Source organism: Chenopodium quinoa, unplaced genomic scaffold (genome assembly GCF_001683475.1).
Source record: "Chenopodium quinoa cultivar QQ74 unplaced genomic scaffold, ASM168347v1, whole genome shotgun sequence".
In the NCBI taxonomy this organism is placed as follows: Eukaryota; Viridiplantae; Streptophyta; class Magnoliopsida; order Caryophyllales; family Amaranthaceae; genus Chenopodium; species Chenopodium quinoa.
In genome coordinates this window covers 252,779-258,778 of record NW_018744855.1, presented here as the reverse complement: position 1 = coordinate 258,778, position 6,000 = coordinate 252,779, and positions in this window count along the sequence as shown.

Below are 6,000 nucleotides of genomic sequence, written 5' to 3'. Positions count from 1 at the left end.
AATAAAACAAAATGAGGAACAAAAACCTTTTAAGTTATTGGAGTTTTAATGTTCTTTTAACAAATTTTTTTTAAAGAAAAATGTCTGATTATAAGATAGTCAAGTTGAGGAAATCTATAATAATTTTTATGGTAACTCTTTTAAGATAACAATTTGTAATGAGTTTGATTGTATTTTGATGTGTAAATTCTAATGCATACATGCTATGAGGGCTGATCGACATGAACTTTTTTTTTTTTGTTGACAAGAGGGCTGATATGATTAATCTAATATATTATAAGTGTTTTTTAAGGATAAAATTTATGTTAGAAAATAGTAATTTTCGTAATTTTAGGGTAACGTTAGATAGTTTTAGGTTACTAAGGGTATGTACTGTTCTAATTTACTGAAATAAGTTGAACTGAACTGAACTGAAATTAAGCTGAATAGAACATACCTTAACTTTAACCCGTATTTGATGCAATGCAAAATATTTTGAATGAAAATTTAGTTTTCAAGGAAAACACATTAATAAGATAGCTTTCCTTTATTTGGTTCTTACAAGAAAAGTTAAAGAGAAATCAAATATGGGAGTGAAACAGGGGATGAATTAGAGGAAAGTAAGTAGAAACTATGGTTTCCCTTGTTTTGTAAAAAATATGTTTTCTACCATCATGGATGCTAATTTACACCTTTCACAATTGTAACAAAAGAAAATGAAAAATAATGAAAAAATCATTTCAATGAAACTATTGTAAATTAAATCCAATAGGGCCTTAACGAAAGTCCAACTTAATCAAGAATTTGTGTTTTGAAAATTTGATTAGGCAAAGACAAAGTAAATACCTAAGATAATAGTACTCATATGCTTAAATAGCCAAATGAATTTGAACTCTCACCTTTCTTAGACCCTGTTCTCTCCACCTTAAAAAAATAATATTGAGTAAAAATAATTTCAATTTAGTAAAAATAAGTTCAGTTCAGTAAAATAATTTCAGTTTCTTAAAAAAGAATTATAATAGAAAATCAGTAAAAATAATTTCAGTTCAGCAAAAATAATTTTAGTTCAGTAAAATTAATTTAATTTCAGTAAAAATAATTTAAGTTCAGCAAATATAATTTTATTTCGGTAAAAATAATTTCACTTCAGCAAAAATAAGCAAAAATAAGGTGAATAGAACAAGGTCTTATTCCACTTAAGGGCTATCCGATATACACATAAAAATTACACCTCATAACGAATATACTATGTATTGGTGTACGGTGAATTTTATAAAGAAAGAAAAAGAAAAACGTACGAGTGGTAATTAATTACTCCGTAGTTAGATGAGAAAGCGTTTGATGCGGAAGCAAAAACCCGCGGATAAAAAGCCTACATTCATTCATTTTAAACCTCCGGATCCGTCTCCGCCTCATCTGGGCTATACAATCATACATTATACAGTAAACAGTACTCGTATTTAATTTAATAATCTTAGGATATTATGTTTTTTTTTCTTTTTAATTATACTTTTTACGATTTGACCACTCAATCACTCTCTACTTTTGCATGCAGATGTGAATTTAATTCAGTAAAGCCAAATATCTGCCTTCCTGTCTCAGCTTTGTCCTATTAATTCTTTTCTACCACTATACTACTCTTTTTATCCATAAATAAAAATTAAGGTGTCGTTTGGTTGTTATGGGAATTTACTTTTCATAGGAATTTGTATTTCATGGGAATTAAATTCCTACATCAAATTCATGGGAATTGCTTAAAATTATTTGGTTGACATAAAGGAAGTTGCAAATCATGAGAATTTTGACTTACCTAGGGGGGTTGAGTAATCAACTTCCCATGTTTTGTGGGAAGTCACAATTCCCATGAATTTACAATTCCCTCATTTTCACTTTTTAGTGTCAACCAAACAACTCACCCATTTTCAAATTCTCATGATTTTTGACTTCCTCCATTTTCTTTGTGTAACCAAACAACCCCTAAGATTATTTATAAACATTCTCATAAATCTAATTGGTAATGGAGTATTATAAGGCAAGAAAGAAAGATTTGCACATAGACATTTATTAGTCAAAAAAAGACAGACGACAAGGTACGTACCTTGAGAACTATAAGGAAAGAAGTGATTTGATGGACCATGACAAAAAGTGTATGTTACATAACTACGTAATTATGTTGACCTAAGTTAGGATATACGTACGTTGAGATATGGAAACAAATGCCAACACTTTTGGAAAAGTATTGGAGGATTTTGTATTATGTGTAAGTGTATGTAAAGATTTGGTTTAATTTGAGTCATTTACTCCTAAGTTTTAACCATAATCTCGAATATTTAGGCTAACTCGGAGTAAAAGTAATGACATAGAGTACCATTTGTTGCATTATTTCGTGATTCCAAACACCAAGTAGGTCTTTTGGGACCCTTTTCGAAAATCCTTAGAATCACCTCAATGCATGATTTTTTTAGTTCAAAATGTTCTTTAATTTATAGGCCAAACTTGTAGGCTAATACACGAAATAACACCAATTTTAGACGTTTTAATTAGGACCTGATGTCATAAACTTTCAAAATTGTGGGGATGCATCTCGGGATCATATGACATTGTTTGGAACCATATATAACCAATAGTTGATCACTTAAAGGTTTGTGATGACCTTAAATTAATGAAAGGATCGCGAAATGTACATGTAAATGACTAAATTGACAATTCCTACTACCAAATGACCTTCTGGGATGTCGTGGGATCCAATGGAGAGTAGCGACTCAGTTATTATACAATTATTGTAGAGAGTCGTCGTCTTTAATTTTATAAGAAGTCTATTGGACGGAAATTTGAATCGGTTAGTACAATTATATAATTTAGAATTTTAAAATAAAATCGAAAAACATAATAATTACTCCGTAAGAAGTTGATATGATAGCAGAGATGCATTGTGTACGTTAACGCGTATGGGTACGATGTATAGATTCCTATCTAAGTCTCACAATCTTTACCTTTCAAATACAAGTGAATATAGATTTCAAACCGTATACTACGTATAAGATAGAATATCTTCCCCTACAATATTGAAAAGAAAAAAAAAAAATTATATCATTGCATAAAACTCCTACATGAATCGTCTAATTCGTCTCAAAACTAAATTAAGACGGAAGTAGCTAGTAAGCCACTAAGGCTCTTACACATTGGTTTTTAATCCGTCCCACACGAGCAGAACCAAAAGACTTTTGGTAGTAATGTAAAGTCGTAAACTCAGAACTACGTAATATAATCACTTTTTTTTTTACCCTAAGCCTTCATCTGAAAGCGCATGTTTGTACATTATTTGGCCACTTTCTGGCGCCCCACTTAAAAATCATCTAGAGGCATGGCTTATCACACCCTCCACTTGACCATAGTATAGCCAAACTAATTGTATTTTGAGTCAATTTTAATCGTTTTCCTTGAATGCTGTCAACAAGTGGTCCTCTTATCTACTTTATTAGGACAATGTGGGACATTTAAAACATTAGATGGATTTTATTTATGTGCTGTCTAACCCATGCCAAATTTAATGTTGTGAAAAGTTACAAACAAGACTAGCAAACCATTTTTATTTTCAACCCCAATTTTCAAGGAACACCCAACATATATATAGACAAACACGAATGAACCACCAATGCTAGCCATCTCTCTCTAGCTATATGCTACGTGAATGATTAATTTGAAACAAAAGCTTCTTCAATTCAATTCACCCTCTATAGGCAGTTATATTGAGATTTTGGATTATATATTTATAGCAACTAGACCTGGTTATTGGGCGGGTCGGGTCAGGGTCAGTTGCGGGTCAGGGTCAAAGAGGGTCACATTTTATAGGGTCAATATAGGGTCGGGCCAATGCGGGTCGCGGGTCGATAATGGGCGGGCCTACAAAATATCAATTAAAATAAATATTGGACAAAGCCATTATTAAATACATATGAATACAAATTAATCTATATAATTATTTTTATATTATGTATTTTCTTTATCAACTAAATAGGAAAAACATGTTGGCCCTATATTGACCCTACCCAATAAGGGCCCTGTCCATTAATAGTCCTGTCCATTAAAAGCCCTATAAGCTTGGCCATGACCCTATTATCATTGGGCTACCCTGTTCAATAACCACCTCTAATAGCAACTAATCGGAGTGACTCAAGGAATAGGTATTGACAAAAAAGGAGAACTATTTAATTTAACAGATCGATATCTATTAATTAATGTGAATTTTATGAAGTAACATCTAACTACTCACTAATCTTCATCGTGTTTGAATGGTTATAGTTCCTTGATTGGTACATATACATAGCTTAATTCAATTTTGTTTATATACTTTAATATGACAAATATAATTTAATTTTTAATTTATTTATTTTATATTATTTTTATGGTGGTACAATGTACTATGCTATCCACGTTGTAGAAAATAAGTTAAATGAGGTTATTAAATCTAAGCATAATGTTACTTGTACTTGTTAAACATATTATTTGAGGATTGAGATTACCCAATCCTAATCTTAGGAGTTTTTTTTTAATTATTTTAATTCAATCTTTACTACTTGTATTGTACCATTTTTTTTTTTTGTGTTCCACTTAGTATACTCTTTGGGATAATCCGAATTCGAGGTTTAGTTATGGAGTGTTAGTTTCCAGTCCCCTTTCAATTGTTGTTGCGGGGGATTGAACACACATTACTCTCTACCAAGTGTAGCCCCAATCACCATTGCTGCATTGCACTAACAACCAATTGGTTAATTCAATTTTTACTACTCGTATTATTATTATTATTATTATTTCTGTTTGGGTAAGGGCTAAGGAGGCACGTAAAAAATATGGCAGACCGTACCGTCTCATTTAAAAACTAATAATGCAATGTTGTCTATCAGATTTTGTTGAGAACTTCAACTTCACAGTTTATGGTTTTAGCAAACCCAACTAATAAGATAGGTATATATTCTGACAACCTATGAAATTTTGGAATTGTTTGGCTTTTGGAGAACATAGATGTGAAAGTTTTGATCTTTACATTAGCTTCTTTTATTAGCTTATTACAGAATACAAATCTGTCATTTTTGGAGAATTTGGTGAAATTAAAATTGTGAATTGATTCCAAAGTGCAATCAAACAATTACGTTACTGGAGTTTATTTGATCAATATGAATCATATGCCACACCTTTCTCAGTCCTTACATACCTTGATTATTCTTCCACTCAACATGTCGTCAACTTAAATCGAATTCACTTACTCGATTCCATGATCTCCACATTAAAGAGGAGAAAAGAGATTTTCATTACCTTGAAATTTAACCTATATGATGATCAAATTGTTGCACAAATAGGAATTCCATATATGTTTTTGTCTTATTATGTACCAAGTATATGTTGTGCAGTTGTGCTGTCTTCTGCTAATAAAAGTACCATTTTTTTACTATGTATCAATTAATAAGTTTAAATGAATTCTTACATGTACAAGTACAAGATGATCTCTCTGATCAATAAAATCCTAAGGCTTTGATACCATATGAAAGTTCAATAATAAAGATTTATCACTCTTGTACGGTTCCTAGTGTTGTATATATATACGAAATAATTTTGGATTTACACACCTATATTATATGTGGGTATATATATATATATATTATATATATATATATTATATATAATATAATATATATATATATCATATTTCAAATACATATTAAGCAATAAATTCAATTACTAATTATATTTATTTATTTTACAAAAGTGATAACTTGTTCGGAACTTTCTCACATATAGAGTAAGACTCTATTTTTTTTAGCTTCTGAGTAGAGTATAGTAGTTTTTAGGAAAGGAGAGCATACCATTTCAGCTCAAAAGAACAAGGCCTAATACTAATTCACGTACACACTACTAGCTAGTCAAAACTAGTAATTAAAAGGAGTGCTTTTAAACTTATGACAAAACTAGTAGTATTAAGTACCATACTAGGTATCCCTAATGTTCCTCTTATAGGGAGCTACA